The 26,887-nt window shown below is 48.1% G+C and overlaps 1 protein-coding gene across 4 annotated transcripts in view; it reads left to right on the forward strand.

Moving 5' to 3' along the window:
• Positions 1–26,887, forward strand: part of DTNB (dystrobrevin beta) — a 1,293,049-nt gene that overhangs the window by 552,787 nt on the left and 713,375 nt on the right. The gene's annotated exons all lie outside the window — the stretch shown is intronic.

Below are 26,887 nucleotides of genomic sequence, written 5' to 3' on the forward strand. Positions count from 1 at the left end.
CGGTGTCCCTGCAGCTTCTTTTGGGAGGAGTGGCCATGGCTTGGACTGCCGCTGTCACTAACAGCTTGCTGCTGGTTCCTCTGCGGACTGAAGCTCGGTTTGATTTAGGTGCGCAAAGCTCGCTCTTCCTGCCGCTGCGTGACGTCACGCAAAAGCCCCGCGCCCGCTTCTTCCTGGACTTCGTTCTAATAATATATACAAGTGTCCCAGAGCGCCTCCCACAGAGGCCGCGAGGGCGCTTCTCCCCGGGGGTGTCAACAACGGAACACACACCGGGGGGACATTCTTCCGTTTCTCTTCCCTTCCACACCGGTGCGACTCTTACTGTCTGAACGCCTCAGAGCTTTGCTGCCAGTCGACGGGACTCCGGTCCGGTGATCGCTTAAATTATCACGTCTCCGTGACATCTGCTTCATTATTATTTTCGGTTTCTTTGCTGCACCCCGAGCATTTGAGAATTCCAATGCATCTCAGAGCCTGCCTTTCATACTGAAAATCGAGAGGGAGTGTGTGGGGGGTGGGACTTATAAAAAGAGACAGAAACGCCCACGAATCGCGTCCTGGCGGGGAAAGAGTGATTGACAACCATCTCTTCCAATGGCTAGCCTCCATTTATGGAGCTAGCCAATGGAAGAGAGAGGCGGGACAAAGCCCCATACTGTAGATCAAAAGATTTCGCCTGCGCCAGCACAATAAATGTAAGTACTAAAATCCTTATAAGCAGGTTGGGAAGGAGAGTGAAAAGCTGCTGAGACAGCAAGTAAAAACATACTCAATGCAGAGTTTAATTTGAATGGCCAAGGACCACTTCCAGTCAGCTGTGGAAGGATGAGGCTCACTCATTGAGGACTCAGAGGCCGAAATGCTCCTGGGTAGGACAAAGACAACCATAGGGAGAAACGCCATTGAATCAAAAGCAGGGGTTTGACATAACCAACACGTTAATCCACTCATGGGCAGGGGCTGGCCCTAAGCTCGCACTAACTGTATGTTATGGACTCCATACAACAGGTCTGCGAACAGATTGCTGAAGCTATCTGAATCTGAGATCTTAAAACAGAAATGTAAACGCTGTTAGCTTTACGAGAAAACACACATGCTTTAATGCGCTTGTTGAATGGCTGACTTCTGCTGTATTGGCGTAACAAATGCAGTGTATGTGAACTGCTCCTCCACCATACTGCAAGACAAAAGTATCCTGGTGCAAGAACAAGAATGATTTGCTTTTTAAAAAACATTGGGATGTGAGGGAAGAATTTCCCTTGATCCCGGCGATCTTAGTTGATCATTGTGAAGGGCAGCAGGCTGACATCCCACTTATTGAAGGTGAAACCAGTCCACGCCATTAGGCGCTGACAGGTTTCACTTTGATCAGTGTACGGCGTGGCTGAGGAGGCAGTGGGGCATATATCGGCTCCCTGAGCCCCGATCCAAGAGGGAGAGGTACCACTGAAAAGGCAACATTATCTTCTTTCCTGCAGTACCTTCACCTAGTGGATCACTGTTTGGGAGCTGCAAAAAATAGGGTGGGGACTGGCCTGTCCTGACATCAGACCACACCCCCACCTCTGAAGCTCTAACAGTCTTTCTGCCCACGTGCGGCTTAGAGCACCATGTCTCAATGGCACATGAGAGAAAATGGGAATACTTTTGAGCATAGTTTTGCGATATGGGCTGGCAGAAAGGGGGTAAATTCATAATTTCATCTCACTTGCCATGGTGAATAACCACACTTTTGCAGTAGACTCCTAACCACAGATTCCTCACCTTAGAATACTCCCCAGGCTTCACAATGGATTAGGAAAATATTGAGCAGTACTTCTGCGCACCAGTAGGTGGCATCATGTGTGTTGGAAAAAATGCTGCAGTGCCCATATAACCACCACCCGCTTATATGGGCACTGCCCTCAAATCAGTTAATTTCTTTCTGTGCCTGCTTCACAGATCCAGTGAGTTACCTCAGTTATTTTTTTTCACAACCAATTTTATTGAGCAAAGTAGGCAATAAAATCGTGGCACCCCACAGATCGGAGATCACCACCAACAGTGAAGACACAATGTATCAGATGAGTAGCAAATGTTCAATCAGGCACCGAAAATAAGCTCAACATGAATAAACCCCCAACCCACCCTACCCCGCCAACTCCCAACCCCCCAGTTCCCAGAACCTCCCCCCATCCCCCCTCCCCCACGCACGTGTACATGTAGCAGCAAATAAAGGGTGTAGGTGTAGTGCGACAGGTGTGATGCAGAATCGGGCCAACAATTGTAGCACAATCAAATGTCCTCTTCCCGTTCCGCTGGGGGATCCAGCGTCAGTCCTCTGTAGTTGGCCCACCGCTTCCAGATTTTGTAGTGGTTGCGTGGGCAGCCCCTTGCGTCAAAGATCGTTTTTTCAAGTCCCATGTAATAGTCCAGTCCAGCTTTCCACGCAGACAGGGGGGGGGGGGGCCTCACTTCCTTCCCGCTTGGCAACAACAAGCCCCAAAAGCAGTAGGTGGCGTTTATAGATGTTCCCACCAATGCCCTCCATAACATGCAGCAACCCCAGTCGATGGGTGCGGGGAAGATCCCAACCTAGGACCTCGGATAGACAGCTCCACACGCCTCTCCAAAAGCCAGACAATCGAGCACACGACCACACAGTGTGCAACAGGGATCCAGGCACAGCTCCACAGCGCAGGCACTCCGGGGATTCAATCAACCCAGCTTTCCACAATCGTTCGCGGGTGTAATAGGCCCTGTGCAGGTATTTGAATTGGATGAGCCACCTCAGTTATTTTTTGACCAACTTTTCAATCTTTTTTGGGGACTATTTTTGAGCTTTTGCTCCCAGTGTGCTAGGGACATGTCCCCTGTAAAACCTACAGGGTTTAAACTTAGTGGGGAATGTCACAGCCAGATGTCTGTATTTGATCCCCACTTGGTCTGCTCTGCTGCAAGGGGTTAGGCAACAAACACAAAACCTGTGTTCAGTGCAAGTCGATGCATCCCAAGGAGATTTGCGAGCAGGTGATAAAGCTCCTGGTGGTGCAGCAGAAGAAGACTCCGATCAGTTTCCAGTCCTGGGGTAGAGCTCTGGTCCATTCTCGGAGCCATTCCCGTGGACTATCGTCTTTGCGTTCCAAGACCTCTTCCTCTAAGTTAGTTAAGTTGAAGAAGCACAAGAAGTCGAAGCATTCTTAAGCTTTACCATCCAAACAGTGTCCTTCCAGGCCCCACTCCTGCACACCAACTGCTCCGCTCTGCCCTTAGTTTTTTTTATTTAATGCATTCTTTGTGTCATAATTTAAGCGCAGACTGTACCCGAAGGTGTCAGAGCACTGTACAATAAAACCAGTTACGTTACATGAGAGAACTGTTGCAGGAATGGAACAAATAAAAATAGCATGCCATAGAATCAAAGCGACGTAAGCATAAGGCACACAATTTCAAGCACAGACTGTACAAGCAAAAATGACACATTTTACAATGAATAAAGAACTTCCTGGTGAAAAATAGCAGGCCATAGAATCAAAACAACTCAGGCAAATGGAACACAAAATCAAACGCAGCAAGCACAGGATGTAGAAATAAAAATATAAATATACAGGAGTGATACAGGAGTGTTGGTAGCCCAACTAAAACAATTCTACAACGCCATGCATGCCATCTTTGGGCTTCTGGCTCCCTTTGGCATGGCTTTGGGCCCCACATAGCTGAAAGGTGCCCCAGCTGGGTTACCATGGACCCCTGAACTCGAAAAACACTGGCATGATGTGCTGGGTGACACAAGTAGTTTGGACACTTCCCAGACCCCGCATGCATTTCCCTCTGGGCCCAGTTTGAGGAAGGCGCATCCTTTGCCACAGTGCTGTGCAGGGCAGCAGAGGTCCTTGACAGTTGCTAATAGTCGAGGTCAAGAACAATTTCTTGACAGAGGGGCTTTACCTTGGAGCGGGTTCGGCTGAACGATTGCTCTCTTCCAATGAAGCTCTCACCTACGTTTTTCTGGTGGCCTGAGCGAAACCTTGCACAGGGGCTCCTGTGTGCAGTAAGGTTGCCCAACACAATTTTCCCACCCCAGGAGACCCAGTCTTCCTTTTCCAGCACCCCTTCCCTTACCTGGTTGTTCAGGCCTCAACGGCCAAGTCAACCCAAATGCATTCCCGTCCATCCCTCCAGACAGGAATCCAAGAGGCTGAACATCTTTGGGAAGCTCATTTTGTCTTCCACCAGCCTAGCCTTGCGGTCGGTGAACATGGCATGCCTCTTGGGCTGGTATTTACTTGCGTTGTTGTGGGACTGGATTGTACAGCTGCTTCCCATGCTTCCTGAGGAGGGCCAAGCCAACCACCTTAAGTGGATGCTAAGTATGCAGAAAAGTTTGTCATAGGCTTGGGCTGGATACTACGGACACCTTGGGTAGAGTCATGGCTTCTATGCTGGTGCTGCGTATCCACGTCTGGTTGCAGTCCACTGGGTTCTTGGGGGAATGACAGTTCGGGCTGGAATGTTCCATGGGTCAAGACTGATTTGTGTATGGCTGAGTCCAAACTGGAATGGCATGGTGAGCAAAACCCAATGGATTTAACTAGCCGCGGCCAGTGCAGCTAAGAGCGGTGGGGCCGGGTGGGGGGGATTTTGACGGACGATGACGGGGGGAAATTAAATAAATAATTTTCCCTCTTCGTCGCCTGTCGAAATCCTCCCCACACCTCGCCCCACTGCCCAACTGCTCTTACCTCCACGGGCCGTGGCTGGATTTAAACCAGATCTTCAACCGGGGTGAATGTTTGATTTGTTCAGCATTCCATCCACCATCTGTTCTTTTTGCATTTGTTGCCTTAAGTGGGAGGGCTATGCCCAGACGTGGGTCCCGTGCTCGCTCTGCTTCAGGATTCATGCTGCTCTAGCTGATGTGGGGTGATGCCCTTAAACCAGTGACATGGTTGCTTGTTTCCGGTCCAGGAAGGACCTGGCATGGCAGTTCCGGCTGGACTGTTCCCATTGGGAGCAGGGGCAAGACTGATTTGTGTATGGCTGGGTCCAAACTGGAATGGCATAGCGAACAAAACAATGAAAAACATGATGGATTTAACCCAGATCCCTGACTGGGGGTGAATGTTTGATTTTTTCTAGCATTCCGTCCATCAACTGTTTTTTTTTGCATTTGTCCCTAGTATATGGTACCTAGGGTACCCAGGGCATGTAAGTTAGAGAGTCACCCCAGTGATTGCAGCACTGGTTGTGCTACTTTTGGTGTGGTACAGGTAAACAAGTTTCCCTGTCCACCATTGCTGACTGGAAGGGCAGTTTCAAATTGCTATACCCCCCTTCTTTTCCTTTTAAAGCTATACCAAAGCTAAACAATTCTCTGCAATATTTGTAAGTCACCCAATGGCAAGCCCTAAGATAGGGTGTGGCATATTTCATGGGCAGAACATGTATTTTACGTGTTCGGGCAGTAAAAACGTAAAACAGTTGGTTTTATTGTAAAAGTACTTGGTAGCCCCATTGGCGAGTACAGGATTACACGTTGATCCCTCAGCTGTGCTAACTTCTGAACAGTAAGACTAAAGTTGATACTCCAAGGTATCAAATAACTCATTAGATTAAGCCTGACTTGATTCGCAAGTCAAAATTAATGCAACTTGTTACAGTGTGAAGCTTTTACAAAGTTGCCACTTTGTTGCCTTTCGTCTCCTGTGCCCTAAAGAGTTGCACAAGGAATCTGTCCCTGAGACAGCTTTCTGCTCTCCTGGGGGGGACATAGTAAGGCCTTTTAGGAAAGAAGACAATAGAAGCCTGCCCTGGAGAGTTGTTACCTCCCTCCTGCAGGAAGCCACACAGGTGTTGACCCAAAAAGTAAGCTTCAAAGTAGAAGGTGCCTTTGAAGGGAAAATGGGTAACACTTGGGAGAGGGGCTGCTTTATTGTCAAGGTGAACAGGTTTGCAGTAGGGGCAGGGAAGGAGAAACCAGTTGCCTAACTGGTTTTCAAGGGGTGTGTACCCCTCTTGGTAGCCTCACTATTGGGTTGAGCTAGGACGCTCTGGACATCGAGAAAGGGGTTCTGGGAGTGAGCAGAATGGTGCATACTGCGATAGCCCGATGCCATATTTCCCAGGAAGTGGTCAGCAGGAGGGAACTAACCTAGTAGCCCATTGGCTATCAACCACATCCTACCTGGAGGGCCTTTTGTAAGCATAAAATGGCACCCCAAACTAAGGTCTTGAGTGGACTGGAAGAAGGACCAAAGGAGGACTGCCCTGCTTCACTGAGGAACCGGCAAAGAGAGGCTGCATCGGATTGACTGCACCTGCTGAACCTTGTGCCTAACAAAGGAAAAGGGACTTTGGCTGGTGTGTCCTGCTTGCGAAGAAGTAATCTCCGGAGCCCAGCCGAAGCAAGAGACTCTAAGGGTCAGTTAGCTGACCACCTGTTCTCAGAACAAGGCCACAACAACTAAAGAAGCCTGCTGGGGAAGGTTGGTAGCCCAGAATCTTCACACCGCCACTGGGCAGCACCAGAGACAAGGACCCAGTGCTCAAAATTGCATCCATGTACGCTGGACCTGGAAGAGTCGTATGAGTGCAGTTTGGTCGCCCAGAAGATGAGTTATCATCCAGAGAAGTATTTGTTTGTGACTGCGATATCCAGCGACTGGTGGGCCAGTGGAGACTTCAAGGGGCATCGACCCGCGGCCATGACCGACTCACCCCCTCCGTTGACCGATGAGTAGTCTTAGGAAGACCCACTTCGACCGCATCGCATCTTTGAGCATTTTCATCATCCTTTACCCCTTGCACCAGGAACACTTCCATAAGAACCTACAGCAAAGGATAAAAGTGCCTGAACTGCCTCAGGACTTCTTCCCCGAACAAGGCAACTGTTTCCAAACACCTTGCTGGTCCACCTGACTGGCTTTCTGTCTGAGTTGATCGCCCAAAGTAGCTCTAACCGACCGCAATACAACGAGCCAAAGTTTCGCCCAAAATGTTTTTAAGAGTCAAATTCATGGATTTTGCAAGTGCTTGGTCGCGGTTGAGTAAAAAGTGCATATTTACTGTACCTTGTAAAATCTATATCTTTGGAACTACCTGGTAGATCTTTTTTGCTGTGGTGTCTAAATACAGTCTATTTTTATAAATTGATGTTAGATTTCTGTAGTATCTCAGTTATTTCTTATTCAGTTAGTTTGGTGCTATTTAAATGTTTTACACTTCTTCCTTTGTGTAAGCCGTGCTGCTTAGAGCCGCAGCAACTAGGGTTGAGCTAAGTGATACTCAAAGTAGGGCCCAGGAGCCGCATGCGGGCCCCCTGACCTTTACTTGCGGCCCCCTGGGCAGCAGCAGCACTGGGCTGCTGTTTACTTGACTCAGCACTGACATGGAAAAACTGTTAAATATACAGCAATCACTTTAAAGGTTAATTGCAGTTAGGGAAAGGAAGTGTCAAGGCCCTTAACTAAAGACATCTACTAGATAAACATGCTTTGCTTCCCTAACACCCACTTTACACCCCCGCATAGTATCAGTGCGGCCCTCTGACACAGCATAGGCCAAACCTTGCAGCCCCGGGAACATTTTTGTGAGTACCCATAATTTTGAGTTATTAATAGTTAAAACCTTTCTGGTCCTAAATGGGTTGGTAAGGGTATTACATGTTGAGATTGCGTAAACACACCATGTAAAATACCCCATTTACCTGACAGCTCTTCAGTGAGGTCTGAAGTCACAGTGAGGTCTGAAGTCTGAAGAGCACAGCTCTAGGGTAACCCACCCAGCCTGTTTCAGATTTCGAAGGAGATTGCAAATGTTCTGCGGTGGTGGCTGATGAATCGTGATTCGGTCTGCAGCAGACCCCTTCTCCCTTGGTCTCTGGCAGAATATCTGCTCCATATTAACCTTCTTGAGCGGAGAATGATCTGCTCAGCTTTGAAAGACTTCATCTCATCTAGCAGGGGAAGATTGGTTTAGGTGTTCACAGACAACGCTACCGCCATGTGGGATTGAAACAAACTGGGCGAGTGCTGTTGTGTACTATGTGCTAGGAAGCTCTGCACATCTGTACTTGGCTAAAGTGCAGGACATCGTCCTGGTTGTACAGCACTTGGTGGACTCATTAAACACCAGGATGGAGAAACATGGCTATCGGTGTCTTGCGGATCACAAATCGTGACTGCATCCGGATGTGGCACAAGTTCTCTTCCAAGAGTGGGGGGGACCTTGCTTGGTCTGTGCGCCGCTGTCGAGAACATGCAATGCCAGCACTTGTGCACATTGGAGTATCCTAAGAGACTCTCAAGTTATCATTCGAAGTTGACCAGTAATAAACTTTTGGTCCTTCTTCCAGGGGTTCAGCGGGACATCCTCGTTTGTATTAGTATTTTCACCACATTGTATTTTTCTAATGCAGGAGCATATTCTTTGATACTTTTGCTCCTGTGGGGAAACGATTCTTCCTTGGCTATTTTTTCTGAATTCGCCCTTATCTTTATGGTGCCACCTTTCAATCCTCGGTGTACATAATTAGAAATGCACCTGGCGTTTAAAGTGATCGTCCGCGTCAGCCACCTCCTGGGTTCCTTAATGGCATCAAGGAACCCAGGAGGTGGCTGACGCGGACGATCAGGACCAAAAGTTTATTACTGGTCAACTTCGAATGATAACTTAAAAAATTTGATACATACGTTTTAAAATTTGATGTTTTTTTAAATATTGACCTGTCCTGAGGAAGGTGTTTACAAAATAAGTGCAAGACACCGAAACGCCTCGACAAAAGGACTTCTTTTTAATTGCAACTTGTTTTTAATAAATGTACATTGTGTGTTTTGTTAAATTTTGACAATTTTGGATATATTATGAACATTGTATCAGTTGTATAAAAAAATATGAACTTAGGCATCAAATGCCAGCTTTTAAATAAAATCAAGGTAACATATGAAAATTTGTGTGTGGAGATATATGCTTAAGGGTTTATCTAAACTGTATGACAAGGTCTTGAGTCTATTTATAGTGAATAACACAGAAAGGAAAACCTTTTCGTTTATACTGTGAAAATTCAGGGCTTCCATACTCCTTTCCACTGACACCATTCCTTCCCTGAGTTCTCAAGAAGATCAGGATCTACCGGGCCCAAGTTGTCCTAGTTGTTCTGGATAGGGCATGGAGAGTATGGTATCCTGAATTCCTAAGCATGAGCATCAGTCCTCTGATCAGACTGCCCCTTTGGGAGGATCTTCTATCACAGCAACAGGGCAGGGTCATGCACCTGAATCTGCGCATGCTCTACTTTTATGCATGGAGATACAGCTTTTGTGATGCCTCAATGGGACCTCAATCTGGTCCTCATGTTTCTCAAGTGTACTCTCTTTGAGACTTCTGCAGCTCTTGACTATCAAAACTGTCTTTCTAGTTGCCATTACATCCGCCAGGAGGGTTAGTGAGATTCAAGCCTGATCGGTTCATCCTCCATACACCAGCTTTTCTCTTGGGGCGTGGCTAACCAGCCATGATTGCGGATATGCCCCGATAGAGCTCCGGTGCCTCCCGGGGGAATTCACCCTGCTGGCGCGGTTCCGGCTGTGCCTACACCTGTGTGGGAGTGGGGAAAACACTGCGGATACCCCAGAGCATCCCAGGGGATAGTTTTAGCCTGCCTGCTCGCCCGGCGACAACCAACTCGGACGGGGCCTGGCTGCGGCCGCGGGCCCGCTGAGACCGGGGGCTGCAGTAGGGGCGGAGCCGCCGCCGGCTGTAACTGCCTCTGTGTGTGGAAGAATGGAGGTCCAGAGATAGTGGCGGACCTGCTGGCTGCGGCTGTCTGCCGTGGCGGAACTGACCGCGGCTGGAGACTGCTGGATCGCTGTACAAGCTACGGCCGTGGCTGCCGCGGATTCGGAGTGCCTGCACCGGAGCAGCGCCGGAGAGCAGAACCGCACAGGGCCTAGTGTCGCGGGCGTGGCCTGCCTTGTGCCGAGCCCATAGCGGCTCTTGGAGAGACGTCCTGTCCTGACAAAGAAGGTGGGTGTTCAGGCGGGGGTCGGACTCACAGAGCACATTGGTGACCCCCTATGAGGCGGCGCGGTTGTCGGCTGCTGACCGGAGGACTGTACGACGACCCTGCTGACCGAGGCCCGACTGGTGGTGTGGCCGGGAGACCTGAGCGGGGATGGGGGGATCGCTCTATGCCGGGATCGGCCCTGATGAGAAGAATGGCATACACCTGAAAAGATTCATTAGCCTCACAGGCGTTGAGGGCAAGCCTGGTGATTGGGGCGGGAGCGGACCGCTGCTGGCCTACTTGGACTGAGACTAGGGAAACAGAAGACTGCCTCCATCTTGAGGCCCGAGCCCGGCTGGCGTGGTCGGAGTCCGTGAGACCGGGCGGCTACTCTCAGGGGCCTGGTGGATTGAAGGTGGTGAGTGGCAGTATACCTTGGAGGGCTTCCCCCCCTCTTTACTCTGGCTGTGGGCCCCCCTTCTTTCCTCCTTCCTCCCTGTGATTTAAGCGCAGTTGCCAGTTTTGCACGGGAGAGACTGTGTGTGGTCTTTGCCCAGGAGACTCCGGATGGGACACAGTTATTGGGGGTAACATCGTGGGGGGGGGGGGCGCAGCGACACACAGCGACTCCTCTGCTTCTCCTAGGGACCATCCTGCTGAGAATTGGACAGACCTACCACAGCCCCTGGGATACCTGCCCAGCATTGGAGCCCGGACCATTTGCGCAGGCCTCGTACTGACAACCCTGCGACATGGCCCTATGGGCCGAAATAGGGCGAAGGGGCAGGAGAGGAAAGACGTCTCTGATACCCCTGGCGCCATGCCGAATGCCACACGTGGGGGTTCTGCGGCGGGGGCCGTCTTGGCAGGGAAAGCAGAGGATCGACCCCCGGACAAACTAGACATAATACTTCAGGAGATAAAGGAGTCCAGGGCAGCGATGGAGCTTCAATTGGGCACTCTTACCACCGGTCTGAGCATCCTGAAGGCGGATCATGGCAAGTTGGCAGACAAGGTCAACAATCGCGGCCAATCCGTGAAGGAACTCACGCCGACAGTGGCAGAACACTCTTCCTCCCTGCAACAGCATCAGCAGCAGGTCTCTACGCTTTTGGAGCGGGTGGAAGACGCTGAAGGAAGAAATCTACGCAACAACATACTCGTTATTGGTTTGCCGGAACGCTGTGAGGGGAACCGGGCGTCATATTTCATGGAGCAGTGGTTCTGAGAACACGTGGCAACCGAGGGCCTCTCGCCATACTTCTGTGTGGAACGGGCGCACCGGATTCCGACAGGTCAACCTAAGCTTGGTCTACCGCCCCACCCATTGATTGTAAAAATCCTTAACTATAGGGACCGGGACACTTTACTGCAGAAGGCCAGGGAAAAATCATTTATCCAATATGAGAACCAAAGGGTGTCTCTGTACCCCGACTACAGAATGCTGGTCCAGAGGCAACGTTCCTCATACCAGGCCGTGAAGAAGATACTACAACAAGCACAGCTCAAGTATGCACTTCTCTACCCTGCTCGTCTTAAGGTCATTCACGAGAAGAAAACTCATTTTTTCGAGAGTCCGGCGGAGGTCGAGGAATGGCTGGAGGTGATGTGCATAGGGTCCAGTCAAATGAGTGCATTGGAGCTGTCTACATAGGGCTCTGATGCTGGACCGGGCGGTCTTCCCGTCACTCTCAGCGGTCTGGTCGGAGAGGCGGGGTGCTGGTCTATCAAAGGAACAACAGCAAAGAGACCAGAAGGGGGCGCTGGCTGAGGCGGGTGCCTTCCGTGAGGACTCCCACAAGATTACTACAGACTCCGAGGACAGTACGTTGCACTCGGACTCTGAGCATAGTGCGATACTGTTTCCTACTATTACGCCTAGGACAACGGACGATATGTTAGACAATTAACCATTGTTAATACTGTATTGTCTTTGCAAACTGCGCTTATGAACAGGGATGTGATCATTGTTGGGTGGCTTGGGATGGACCTGCTGTTGGGAGGTTTGGGCCTCGTGCATGTGATTTCTGACCTCGTAAAGGTCGCTGACCTAGACTGTGGGCCTTGGGTTTCCCGGTGACTTGGGGCTAGTGCTATGTGATATATATGCATTGCCACTCCCTTTACATTTATTGGTTTATTTTCCCCCGGGACGGAATACCGTGGAGCCATCGGGCGACGATGGTAGGCTTTACTACATCCATGCAAATGGCTGGTCACCCACCTTTTAGCATATGCACCTAAGCAGGCCCGGACTAGCCGTTGCGGGCACCGGGCAATCCCCCGGTGTGCCGCAAGGGTGGGGGCCGGTTTTGGGCCCCTGGGGGCCGTTTTTGTTACAGGGCCGTTTATGCAGCATAGCTGCAAAATGGGGGCCGGCCGAGCACTTTGCCGGGGCCGGTTTTAGTTCCCAGTCCGGCCCTTGCACCTAAGGGGACTTATAATCTACTAACATGGAATGTAAGCGGGCTGGGTGCCATTCAGAAACGCCATCGCATTCATGCGTTTCTCCTTCGCAACCAGACGCACATTGCGTTTCTCCAAGAGTCCCACCTAACGGATTCTGAGACGCAAAAGTTGCGGAAGAAATGGAGGGATAGCATTTATTCAACTAACTACTCTGCCTTCGCTAGGGGGGCAAAAATCTGGGTACGACATGGGACTCCGTTTATTGAGCTTGAACGCCAGGCGGATGATCAGGGAAGGTATATGCTTGTGAAAGGTACACTGGATGGTTCCTTGGTGGTACTGGGGAGTATATATGCACCAAACTTTAAACAAGATGGATTTCAGAGGAGGCTGAGCATAGCTTTGGCTGACTGGGAAGGGATTCCTTGGGTGCTTGGGGGGGGACTGGAATGCAATACTAGACTTGGAGTTGGATAGATCTCACCCTCCATTACAGGCTTCTGCAACATGCAAACTGACTGAGCAATTCGCCTCCTGAGTTGGCGGGTGGGCAGTGTCCGATGCCTGGCGGGCACTACATCACACACACAAAGAGTACTCCTTCTTCTCCCGATGCATAATCTCCATACTAGAATAGATAGATTTTTATGCTCAAGGTCTCTCCTCACTACGGTGAATAAGGCTGAGTATTTGGCTAAGACCTTTTCTGATCATCGGCCCCTGAAACTTACACTCCTGTGGGGCAGGGTACCAACTCCAGTGCCCACCTGGAGATTGAGCCCCTGTCTGCTCGAGGATAACCCCTTTCGCATGTCATTAGCTTCCACTATATCTAATTATTTGAAGGAGAAGTGGAATACTGCCTCCTCGAATTTGATAGAATGGGACGCCCTGAAGGTAGTGGTCAGAGGAGCGTCTATAGGACAGCTAGTGGGGGCTAGGCAAGAGATACATCGTAACCTATGTGATGTGGAGGTCCGGCTGCAAAATCTGGAGAGGACGGCAGCCCTTGACCCCGAGAAGAAAGGGGAATTGCAAACTGCCTACATAGACCATGCTGAAGCGCTGGAAACGCTTCGGACGATAGATTACAGGGACTACCTCCAGCGAAAACACGCTGAAGCTGACAGATCAGGCACTCTGCTTGCACGCCTGGTGCAGGATTGTCCTGATCCACCGATTATAACAAGTATTCGCACCCTAGCGGATGTCATAGTAAACACACAGGCTGAAATAAGTGAGGCATTTTGTGAACATCTCCATACACTTTACCCACCGTCCACACCAATAGACTGTGAAGAGCTGAATGGGTTCTTTCAGGACCTCCCCTTTCCGGTGTTAACGGAGGACTTTTTAAAAGACATTGAGGACCCTAATACTCAGCATGGGATAAGGGCTGCGATTAAGAGCCTGAATCGCAACAAAACACCAGGCATGGACGGACTCCCAGTTGAGTTTTATCTAACTTACTCGGAATTCCTAGTGCCGGTCTTGGAGATGGTTTATAGGGTGGCCTTTGACACCGGTCGCCTGGCTGAATCTACTATGCAGGCACTGGTCGCGTCCATCCCCAAGCCGGGACGCGATACGCTAGACATGAGTAACTACCAACCCCTGTCCTTGCTTTCCACAGAGTATAAGATTTTAAGTAAGGTCCTCGCCACCCGCATACAATCGTACCTCCCCACACTGATTTACCGGGATCAATGCGGGTTCCTTCCGGATTGCAGTACTTCCCTGAACACACGCAGACTGCATTCAGTAATGGCGGCTACTCCGCATGATCTCCCTCGAGCAGGATATATAGTGCTTGACCTGAAACAAGCATTTGATTCCCTGTCCTGGGAATTCATGTTTGAGTCTCTGAAACGGTTTGGTTTTCCGGACCATTTCTTGAAATGGGTCCGCCTCCTGTACACAGCACCTATGGCTAGGGCACATACTGGCAGATAAAATTCGAAATGCTACGGGGTGCACAGAGGTACGAGACAGGGCTGTCCCTTATCCCCTCTGTTGTTTGTGATTGCCCTGGAACCTCTAGCTTTAGCCCTTTGGAGTGCGGCGGACTGTCTGGGCATCCCCATTGATGGAATCAGCACCTTATATCTATATATGCGGATGACATCCTCTTATACCTCCATGACTTGACAGCCGATACTGCCCCACTATCTAATATATTCAATACATTTGAGAAACTGTCGGGACTAGCGATAAACCCCATGAAATCAACCTGCTTTTTCTTCCGAGACACATCACAACTACCTCACATTCGATTTGGCGCTTATTCAATCCCCGTTGCCCCCACCACTTTCAAATACCAGGGTATACAAGTGCATAGGACACCTGAGGATCAGATAGACGGTAATATTTTGAGTTTAATAACGAGGCACCACAGTAGTGTGTGATTCTGGTCGACCCTGCCCTTATCGGTAATGAGCAGAATTGCACTTTCAAAAATGATAATGCTCCCCCGCCTTCTATATTATTTTGTGAATATACCTGTAATCCTACCCCAATCTATCTTCAATACGTTGAATACCATTCTGATCACTTTGATCTGGGGCAAGGGCCGGAGACGACTTAGCCTACGGAAACACCAGCTGGGGATGACTGCAGGCGGCATGTGAACCCCGGATTTTAGGGGATACTATTATGCTAGCCATCTACAGTGGCTCTCCTATTGGACTGCTGGTAGAAACCTACATGAAATTGACTTCACGCCGGAGAGATTGGATCACGGAGAGCTTCATTCTTTGTTGCTGCCCAGAGCCCGGATCTCCTCAACGTGTTCCCCCTTACTCAAAACAGCATTACATTGTCGGAGGAAAGCTCTTGCCTACACGTCGGCAGTATCACCCTACGCGGCAAATATTCCTTTACTAGGCATACCCACACCGCAAGGTAGACTTACTCGTACCAGACTTCGGGGATGTGACGACCAGTGGGGTTGAGGCGGTGGGTTCCATTTTTGGGAACGATACTCTGTTAGACCACTGGACCTTCGTGCAGGTTACTGGGGCTCCACGACGCCTATATCTGCTACATGCCGCGGTGTCACACTACATTAGAATCACATGGGTGCCACAACGAATCATACCCACGCAGCATGAATTAGTACACCTCCTGTATTACATGTGACCGGGAGGCCATCTAGTGCGCTGGCTATATACTAAGATTAGGGCACACGCAGCAATTTCCCTCCTGGCCCTCAGAACTCGCTGGGCGGAGGATTCTGGCAAGGAAATTACGGATAAGGCAAGGCGGATCATGTTGGAACATCTTAAAAGATTATCACGTAATGCCAGACTCAAATTTATTCAAACGATGATGCTCCATCGATCCTACCTGACCCCTAAGATAATACACTGTATGTTTCCGGACTCCTCACATAGTTGCCCTCGTTGTGGAGGTGACGAGGCAGACTTCATCCATATGATGTGGTCTTGTCCTCGGTTGCGAATTTATTGGACAACGATTTGCCATGCCCTTACCACGGTGACCCAACTACCGGTCCCGAACGAGGCCTTACCATGTCTTGTGGGTCTACGTCGACGTCCAATGGCGCACAGAGCTGGGCTCAGGTTCCTAGACCTTGCGCTTATCTTAGCTAGTAGGGCCATAACTATGCGGTGGAAATCACCCAGATCCCCTGTGGCTACTGTATGGCAGACAGACCTAGTACAGTGTGGTAGGGCAGAGGGAGCTGTTCTTAGCAAGGAGGAAGAGAAAGGGTTACGAAAACACCCTATATCTCTGGAATGGGAAACTATCCTGATCGCATTGGAAGCACTTGACTTAGCCCCATCACCGTCGGTAGGATCCCATTAAGACGCCTACCTTCCCAGACATTTTGTAGGATATAGGCCTCCCAATGAACACGAGTGATTATATCTGTTCCCCATACCTTACAGATGGTGACATAATGGAATTCCCTTGGGAGTGGTGACACTATTTGGAGTAATTAGACCAGGAGGGGGTGGGGGGTGGGGAGGGTTTGGTTTAGATAGAAAGTTTTATAATGTTCAGGTTTACCTAAAAATGACAAGTCATTGTGTTGATATTGTAACCGTACTGCACATACTTTACATATGATACGTCGGATTTTGTCAGCAATGTTTGGGTTACCCTCTGCCTAGATATACTGCTTTATGAATATGTTGTGATTATGTCTACTATCCGTTTTTCTATACGAGGGAGGGGTAAAATTGGAAAAGGCTGTACGGCTTAATATGTCTGTGACGTTATCATGATCATTTCTGAAGTCGATAATAAAGTATGTTTTTTAAAAAACACCAGCTTTTCCCTTGACAAACTGGTCCTGCAGACGCATGCCGCCTTCCTGTTGAAGGTTGTCACCCCATTTCATGTAAATCAGAGTATCACTCTGCCTACTTTTTTTGTTCCACCTCATCCTTCCAAGGAGGACAAGAGACTCCATCGCCTGAACCCAAAGAGAGTTCTCTTCTTCTTCTTTGATCGCACCATAGACAATCAGATGGACGATCACCTCTTGATCTGTTTCACTGGAGCAAAGAAAGGTAAGGCTATGCAGACGCAGATCATCTCCAGATGGATTATACTCTGCACGAATACCTGCTAGGCTTTAGCCAAGAGGCAGTCTTCTAAGGGATTGCAGACCCATTTCAATAGGCCAAGCCCACTACTACTGCATTGGTAAGTTGCCCAGGTGGTCCGGACATCTGCTAAGCTGCCACATGGGTGTCACTCTACACATTCATGAAGCACTATTGCTTAAGCAGTTTGTTCCATTGAGACGGCCACTCTGCCCATTTTGTCTTCTAGGATTTTCTGATTTTAGCCAGTTTCCAGACCCACCTCCAGGTAGGTTCTGCTTGGTTATCTATTCTAAGGTGAGGAATGTGGTTAGAAATCCCTATCAGAAGAACAGAGTATTTACTCTCTGTAACGCCTTTTCTGGTGAAGAGACTATCCAACCGCAGATTCCTCACTGACCCTTCCATCCTCCCTGCTTTTCGAACTGGGTTCTTCACCCTTAATATCACATTAGACTCTGCACATTTGTCAAGCATTGTTTTTTACGTAGCTCTGTGTTTTTGGAGAGGAAATGGTCATGATTGACACTGTTTGCACCCCAGGGTAGTGCTTATTTGGCCACTACAACATCACTTTCGACGCGGCCAACTCCGAGCCAATCGACACCACCCTCCAGATTTTCCAGATCCAGGCTCATGCCTGGGGAATAGTCTAAGGTGTGTAATCTGCAGTTAGATAGTCTTTCCCCGAAAAGGCGTTACCGGAGGTAAGTTACATGTTCGTTCTGGCATAGCGTCAGCTGGCAATCAGGAAACGCTATAAAGCCCAGGCAAATCCTGGGTGGTGTGGCTTGGATGGAGCCCATTGTTTTCTAACCTGGTGAAACTGATATTGAAATAGACAATACATAACAAAGTATCAATCATAAGGCAGGTAACACAAATTAACTTTTTTTTCTTGTAGTAGTTATTTGAAGAAGCATTGCAGTTTAATACTTTGGAACTCCTGAAATCATTCATTGTAAATACAGAGAGATGGAATCTAGTTTTTGATGTTGATTTCACAGTCAGTTAACTCTGGTAGCAGCATAAGTGAAATCCAAGCTTTAAAAACAGTGTACTTGCCTTTATTGGAGTGTGTGCTACACAGGGAGAGTGGATGTGGTGTAACATCCAGAGCTATCGACTTTGGAGATGGGGAACCAGGTTGCTGTCACGGGGTCGGCCCAACATCCCGTGCTTCTGGGTAAATTACTTAATTTATTTGTGCCTAAGTATAAAACTGCAAAAAAAGTGAAAGGTTGAAAGTGTGGCAGTGTGCAACCATCACAGTAATAATTCAACTATTGGTACAAATTCTCATTGTTTCTGAACCAGTCGCATTAAGATGTGGACTGCACACTGGTTAGGGAGATAATCGTCTGGTAGTGTTTTTGCATCACCCAGGAACTTTATCTGGAACTGCTTGTGCGGAGAGAGAGGCAGATTGAGAGAAGGAGTCAAACTGAATGTAGGAGTGGCGAAAGATAGGGAGGTAGTGTGTGAAATAGATGAGGTGCCGCACAGAGTCCATTCCTCTCTCCGGAGGTTTTATCCTCCACAAGGTACAGGCCAGTAAATGTCCTTCGTCCCCCTTTCCCTGCCTTCCTGGTCTACTACAGAACTGATAGTCTTCCAGATCTATCAGCCTGCACCTTCCTTGCCCACGTGCATCCGCAGCACAAGATGCTTTAAACTTGCATCCTACAAAAAACATTAGAAAAGGACATGTTACTAGCATCAAACACTGCGATTGCAAAAGCACAGGCCTTCTAGCAACAACACAGATTCATTAGTCTTACCTCAGCACACCTATCTTAAAACAGTTCAGATTTTCAAGATAGTTGGGAGTAGTGGGAGTATTGAGGTCCCAACAGCAATAAAATACACGTGCACACCTCTCGGAGCTCCACATATGTGTGACCTCTACTTAGATGAAATTAATGAATGAAATGAAAAGGCATTTATAGAGCGCATGGATACCCGGAAGTGTCCCAGCGCTGTGGACCAATATGGACGGAGACTGACTAGGAGAACAGCAGGGTCTTAAGTTGTTTTCTGAAGGTATGGTGATTGGAGAACAGATGAAGTGGCAAGGAATTCCATAGTTTGGAGGCATTGTAGGTGAACAGTCGTCCGCCACTTCTGGCTCTTCTTATTCTAGGTACCTCGGCCAGACGCAGATCATCTGACCGAAGTTTTCTGTTCGCTTTATAAGGGAGGATCAAGGCTGAGTTAATGGCACTGCACACAGCTGTACATTCACTAATTAACAACATCCAGCAGTACACATGTGCAAAACACTCTAAACACTCGTGAAATGCTCATATAACCCACATACAAGGGTATCCTTGAGCCCTTGACAGTACTAAACCCTATAAACAAATAATCACAACCTTTTACTGAGCACGTTAGTCAGAGCCGTCACGCATCCAGCACCACTCCAAAGCACATTGTAGTTGGGCCCCAACAAGCTCAAAACAGCACTCTTGGCAAAAGAGTTTACCTCTCCGAGATAACACAGTACCCAGTGGACAGATCCACAAAGCCTTAAGAATGACAATATAGTGTCTCCGTTAATACAACATGTAGGAGCCATACACCAATAGCCTTCTCTGCTAAGGTTCATAACGGATTTCTGGTCCCTTAAGTCTTAGTTGAAATATGATTCAACTGATAGCTCAGTCTTTGAAGAGAATATCTAAACTTAATTGGGCGTCACCTGCAAAGTGTTGCATAATGACGTGTTTCCCTGCATTGATAGGTTTTCCCAGGCAGTTCACTCAACCTGTCTTTACATTTTCTAATACAAACTATCTTCCTTAGGTATCTTTCTTGTGTCACCTCTTTGTCTGTCTGCTGGTGCCCATCTAGCTCTACAAGTTCTCTGCATGTTGGTGTCTTCAATGCTCTCTCCTGGGGACCTGTTCTTTTCCCCTCTGTACTGGCTTTCTTGGTGAACTTTACATTTGTGTTTTCATATCATCAATCTACTGAAGACCCTCAGCTCTTCCTCTTGAACCCAGCAGTCTCCAACCCACGCTCCCTTACATCGGGCTCAGATCGCACATTCTTTGACTCCTTGCATGGACAAAAGTTGCTAGCACAATTTGTAATCAAGCCCTTCTACTGACCACCTCAGCACATGCAGTCTGAGTCGAAACATTCACACACATTTATCGACTGGGTTTCAGACTTGTGCTTCTTCCACATTTCTATGAAGTATTGACTATACAGCATCTTTGGCCCAATCCCCAAGTCCATTTTCTGTTATTAGCCGATATCAGTCCATTTAAATCAATAGGGATTTTGATGCAGTGAGCCCTGAGTACAGTCAAGCCCTAGGAGCAGTCATATGTGGTAAATTAACGGATTCTTTTTTGCTTCATCCCCGTTGCAGAAAATGTTAACACCGTCCCCTGGTTTCGTTTAGATGGTGTCTCTATTGTGAATGTATTTGCAGGACAATAAATCATATGCTCTGTGTGAAATCATTATCTGTGATGATTCACCCTGCCCTCTTCTTTAAAGGAAATCATGTATCCTGTTTTCCAGTTAACATTTGTGCGCCCTGTGTGACTCTTTAATAAAATCCTGCAATTTAAAGTGTGTAATATATTTCAGATTTATGCCGTGGAGACATCATTTTTATAACTCGCAGTGAACCATTTTGTGGCTTCCTAATACCTATTGTATTATTATCTCACATTTACTCTGCTAAGTTTGATTCACACATGGGCTGCATCTGTTTCAAACAGGGTCTTATATATATTGGCTTTGAACTGCAGCTTTCACTGGTCTGGCACTTTATTGATGTCTGTCGGGTGCCTCAATACTGCCCTGGCATGGGTCACTTATGCTGTCCGAATGAGTGGAACATGGAGATCAGTCCTCTCATTACTTTTGAGACATGGCTTTTCGTCCCAACCAAATCTAACTCATCCTGGATAAGCATCGTTATTTTTTTAATGTTTTTAGCCAGTAAATCCTATTTTATAGGTAGGATAATATGTTGTTGTAATTCATTTATTAGATCTCTTCTACCAGACAGATGTTAGCTGTCTTTTGCCAAATGTCTTGCTGTACCAAAAACTTGCAGTGGTTTTAGAACCTGCCAATTGCTTATCATTGCTTGGCTTTATCATCACTCTTAATTGCTTGCTTCTTAATCAGTGCCTTTCCACTCTCTTCTTGCAGAGCATCTTTAACATCCTTTTAATTGAATGACTTGTAATTTTCCATTGCTCACATTCAGGGAGCTAATTTTTAGGTTTCGCCTGCACAGCACTTGCACTGTTTGCTAAATATATTGCATTCAATATAAATCTTAAAAGGGGCTTATACCCCGACCTTACTTTATAATTTGTTTGTGTACTTGCAATTTACTTTCCCTCCGTTTTTAGGTCTCGCCTGGACATCGCATCCGAAGGATGCGTCCAGGCTGGAGACTTAAAGCTGTCTGACACGGGGGAATGAGGGACAAGAAACTGTGACGAGCTTATCCTGGCTGGATTGAGCTGCGTGCACGCGCGTCAACATTCACGCATGCGCACATCACAGCCACACGCATACACAGCACTCACGCATGCGCACATACACACGCATACACAGGCACACCCCCGTCACCTACACGCATACACAGAGACCCCTCCACACACACCAGCCCCTCTCCTCTCGGCTCCACACACACGCACACGCATTTACACTTACACAGACACGCAGGCACCCAGACAGGCAACCCCCCCCCCCCGTCACACACACGCATACACACAGACTCCAGGACACATACACATACACACACACATGCACGCTCACACACATACACAGTCCGCCGCCGCGCGCGCGCGCACAGATGCCCCCCCCCAACAAGGCGAAGCCACACTCACCGGCATCCTCAGTGCAGCGGCTCCCACCGGCAGCAAGACTCTTCTTCCCTTCTTCGGCACCGGGGCGCAGGGTAGGCTCCTGCCTGCTCCGGTGCGCCAAACAATCGCGGCTCTTCCGTGGGAGGCGGGGTAGGCTCCCGCCCTCCTACTTCCGGTTGTCCCGCCCGGCCTGCCTGACTTCCTGGTCGCAGGCCGGCGCAAAACGACGCTGCATAAAAAATGCTTAGAACAGTGGTTCCCAAACTGTGCGCCGCGGCGCCCCGGTGCGCCGTCATGAGCAGCCAGGGGCGCCGCGCTCACGTTGGGAAAATTGACCTTATTGCAGCTGCAGCGCAAAAAACTTGCTGCCTGCATAATCCGGGAAAATTATTTGGCCCAAGAGCGCACGTACGTACGAGTCGTGCTTTCACAGGCGTAGTAGTCGCCATTACTGGTATATGCAGCTCGCCTCTGACCGTTTGAGGCACGTTATTCTCGCCTCTGACCGTTTGAGGCACGTTATTGCTGCCCACCGTGGGATCCTCTTCGCAAGTAAGGTAAGGAACTGGCATGGGAGGGATTCCTGTTCAGTAGAACAGGAGTACGGCAGTGATACACAAGCCAAGAAAAAAAGGTGGGCTCCACGGAGCTCGTTAAAGACTCAGAATGCGGGCATGATGTTCCCCCCAGATCCAAACAGCGTACAGATGCACATTTGGCTCCCCTCGGAAATGACATGGTAGAAGTAGTTTTGGCTGTCATGGTTGAGCAGCACATATTGGGAACATATTACTACGTGACAAACAGCACATTCAGGCCTAAAATTGGTATTTCCTTAGTATTCCCCCTCAGCGAAAAAGTTGCAAACCTTTGGTAATGTTTGGTGTAATGGATACGGTTTTCTTTCTGCAGACTCTTTTTGCGTTTCCTGACAGTCCTCAATTTAGGTTACTCTGCAAGATAATTTTAGGAACTAAAATAATTAGATGTTGTGCAGAGTGCGTGCAGAAACAGTGAGTGCAGAGTGAGTGCAGAGTGACAGTGAGTGCAGAGTGACAGTGAGTGCAGAGTGACAGTGAGTGCAGAGTGACAGTGAGTGCAGAGTGACAGTGAGTGCGGAGTGACAGTGAGTGCAGAGTGCGTGCAGAAACAGTGAGTGCAGAGTGAGTGCAGAGTGACAGTGAGTGCAGAGTGACAGTGAGTGCAGAGTGACAGTGAGTGCAGAGTGACAGTGAGTGCAGAGTGACAGTGAGTGCGGAGTGACAGTGAGTGCAGAGTGCGTGCAGAAACAGTGAGTGCAGAGTGAGTGCAGAGTGACAGTGAGTGCAGAGTGACAGTGAGTGCAGAGTGACAGTGAGTGCAGAGTGACAGTGAGTGCAGAGTGACAGTGAGTGCAGAGTGACAGTGAGTGCGGAGTGACAGTGAGTGCAGAGTGAGTGCAGAGTGACAGTGAGTGCAGAGTGACAGTGAGTGCGGAGTGACAGTGAGTGCAGAGTGACAGTGAGTGCGGAGTGACAGTGAGTGCGGAGTGACAGTGAGTGCAGAGTGACAGTGAGTGCGGAGTGACAGTGAGTGCAGAGTGACAGTGAGTGCAGAGTGACAGTGAGTGCAGAGTGCGTGCAGAGTGACAGTGAGTGCAGAGTGACAGTGAGTGCAGAGTGACAGTGAGTGCGGAGTGACAGTGAGTGCAGAGTGAGTGCAGAGTGACAGTGAGTGCAGAGTGACAGTGAGTGCGGAGTGACAGTGAGTGCAGAGTGACAGTGAGTGCGGAGTGACAGTGAGTGCGGAGTGACAGTGAGTGCAGAGTGACAGTGAGTGCGGAGTGACAGTGAGTGCGAAGTGACAGTGAGTGCAGAGTGACAGTGAGTGCAGAGTGACAGTGAGTGCGGAGTGACAGTGAGTGCAGAGTGCGTGCAGAAACAGTGAGTGCAGAGTGAGTGCAGAGTGACAGTGAGTGCAGAGTGACAGTGAGTGCAGAGTGACAGTGAGTGCAGAGTGACAGTGAGTGCAGAGTGACAGTGAGTGCAGAGTGACAGTGAGTGCAGAGTGAGTGCAGAGTGTGAGTGCAGAGTGACAGTGAGTGCAGAGTGACAGTGAGTGCGGGGTGACAGTGAGTGCAGAGTGCGTGCAGAAACAGTGAGTGCAGAGTGAGTGCAGAGTGACAGTGAGTGCAGAGTGACAGTGAGTGCAGAGTGACAGTGAGTGCAGAGTGACAGTGAGTGCAGAGTGACAGTGAGTGCGGAGTGACAGTGAGTGCAGAGTGCGTGCAGAAACAGTGAGTGCAGAGTGACAGTGAGTGCAGAGTGACAGTGAGTGCGGAGTGACAGTGAGTGCAGAGTGCGTGCAGAAACAGTGAGTGCAGAGTGAGTGCAGAGTGACAGTGAGTGCAGAGTGACAGTGAGTGCAGAGTGACAGTGAGTGCAGAGTGACAGTGAGTGCAGAGTGAGTGCAGAGTGACAGTGAGTGCAGAGTGACAGTGAGTGCAGAGTGACAGTGAGTGCAGAGTGAGTGCAGAGTGAGTGCAGAGTGACAGTGAGTGCAGAGTGACAGTGAGTGCAGAGTGACAGTGAGTGCAGAGTGACAGTGAGTGCAGAGTGACAGTGAGTGCAGAGTGACAGTGAGTGCAGAGTGCGTGCAGAGTGACAGTGAGTGCAGAGTGACAGTGAGTGCAGAGTGACAGTGAGTGCAGAGTGACAGTGAGTGCAGAGTGCGTGCAGAGTGACAGTGAGTGCAGAGTGACAGTGAGTGCAGAGTGACAGTGAGTGCAGAGTGACAGTGAGTGCAGAGTGACAGTGAGTGCAGAGTGACAGTGAGTGCAGAGACCGTGCAGAGTGACAGTGAGTGCAGAGTGACAGTGAGTGCAGAGTGACAGTGAGTACAGTCACTCAGCACCACCACATTATCAGTCAGAACCACCACAGCATCACTCAGAACCACCACAGCACCACTCAGCACCACCACAACATCACTCAGCACCACCACAGCACCACCATAGCACCACTCAGCACCACCACTGCATCACTCAGCATCACCACTGCATCACTCAGCATCACCACAGCCCCATTCAGCACCACCACAGCATCACTCAGCACCACCACAGCACAAATATGTTCTCTCAATGTTTCAAGCTTTATTACAAATGTCACAAACAGATGTTAATATTTCACTTCTGTTCTTGGATTTTGTTACAATAAAATACACTGAACATAATCTTCACAAAAGTTATTTACAAAAGTTTAAGCTATTGCCATTATAAATTACAATCACTTTTATTAAGTATTAAAAAACATTAAAAGCCATTGTTATTTGTAATATCAATACATCTAAGTCACGTAAATACAAATGTTGCATTACAAATGCTATAGGTGTCACATTTGCGAAAGTTATAACTATTGGCATTGTAAATGACAAAGCTATTAATTTAGCTATTTTCAAAACCAACACATAAATGAACATTTGGTGAATTTCCATTAAAATATTTGACTTTTTTACTAAGATATTATTATACTGTTTTATGCAAACAAAATTTAGATACTGCATAAATAACTTTAATAAAACATATTTTATATGAAGCTTTTTATGTAAAAAAAAAACTATAGCATAAAGCAAAAAACAATTGCCATTTACAATGCTAATAGCTCAAACTTAAATAATGCGAGACCTATTGCATTGCAAATGCTTGTTATTGGTAGTAGTATACCATTTACTGTTGTTCTTCTTATCAGTGTCCTATGGACCAAGTACTCTTTTTCATCCACTTTTGGAACTTTTGTTTTAGGTTAGGTTTCCGCTGCACAGCATTTTTTTCTGTGCAGTTTTACATACCACGATATACCAGCACCAGTTCTATTATAGATTGACACATTCCAGGCACAGAGAAATTAATTGAACGTGATTTGCCCAGAATCTCAGGATGTTGAGCTTCCTGCCAAGACTTGAACCCTGTTCCCAGCCTCAAAGTTGGCTGCATTAGCCCTTACACTACCTTCTCTGCTTTAAATTAAGATTCGAGCAGATCACCATACAAGATATCTGGCACTCCTTTGGAACTCACTATTAAAATGCCTTCTAATTATGCGTTGTACAGCAGGCGCGGTCCATCTTGTTTGATTAGTTGTTATAGCGCATTTTCCACCATGCATGTTTGTTCATGCTGTATGGTAATGCAAGAGTGGCAGGGGTTTACAAGGCAACTTTGATCTCAGAGAAAATCCCTCAACTACTGTTCTCACACAACTATATTTCTATAATTTGAATGTGTGTTGAAAGCCCGGTCCCAGTTTTGAAATGCTGCATTTCGTAGACGAGCATCCCTTTGGCGGCAAACTCTCCCTGCCATGCTCTGCTGGCTCGATCAGTCTTCATTCTCCAAGACAACCAGTAGGTGGCGCGCTGTCACAAAGGTCAGGTAAACTGCAAGCAAAAAAGTTAAAATACAAACAAAACATTTTCAGTGCTGACAGTTCCGCTGTGGATGTGGCCGGTGTATTTATCAGATTACTTATATTTAAAGCTAATTAAGACATGCAGCTTCCAGTGCAGCAGGACAACTCACGTTGGTGATTTAGTTTTCTGTACACAGGACAACAAATTCAACCAAATGAAGTGCCACCAAAAACTCTTGAAGTGCTCCTCAGAAGGCCTTGTTTTTAGAAAATCTTGACTGAAGACATTGGCGTTCACTTAGATAAACTTGAGCCACTCAGAACACAGTTATGTTTAGGAAGCTGCACAGTGCTGCTTCCCTTCTTGACAAAATATTAGGCATTCTGCACTACTGGACGTATTCATGGTGTATTGCTTCTGGACTGAAAAAAGTGATTTCCCTTTAGGGTGCCAAATAGTGGGTGGCTGATCATGAAACTATTTTTATTTATTTTATGGACTTGGCCCAAGAACGCTCTACATGAGCACCAAATGACATGACAGGAAGTCAAATAATGTTTTTAGTCAGGGAGAGATTCAGTAATTTGCCCAGAATCACAGGATGTTGAGTCAATGCAAGGACTTGAACCTGACTCTCCAGATATAAATTCGGCAGCTCTGGTTTCCATTATTCTCAAGTAATGTAGGCT

This window comes from Lissotriton vulgaris, chromosome 6 (genome assembly GCF_964263255.1).
Source record: "Lissotriton vulgaris chromosome 6, aLisVul1.2, whole genome shotgun sequence".
NCBI lineage: Eukaryota > Metazoa > Chordata > Amphibia > Caudata > Salamandridae > Lissotriton > Lissotriton vulgaris.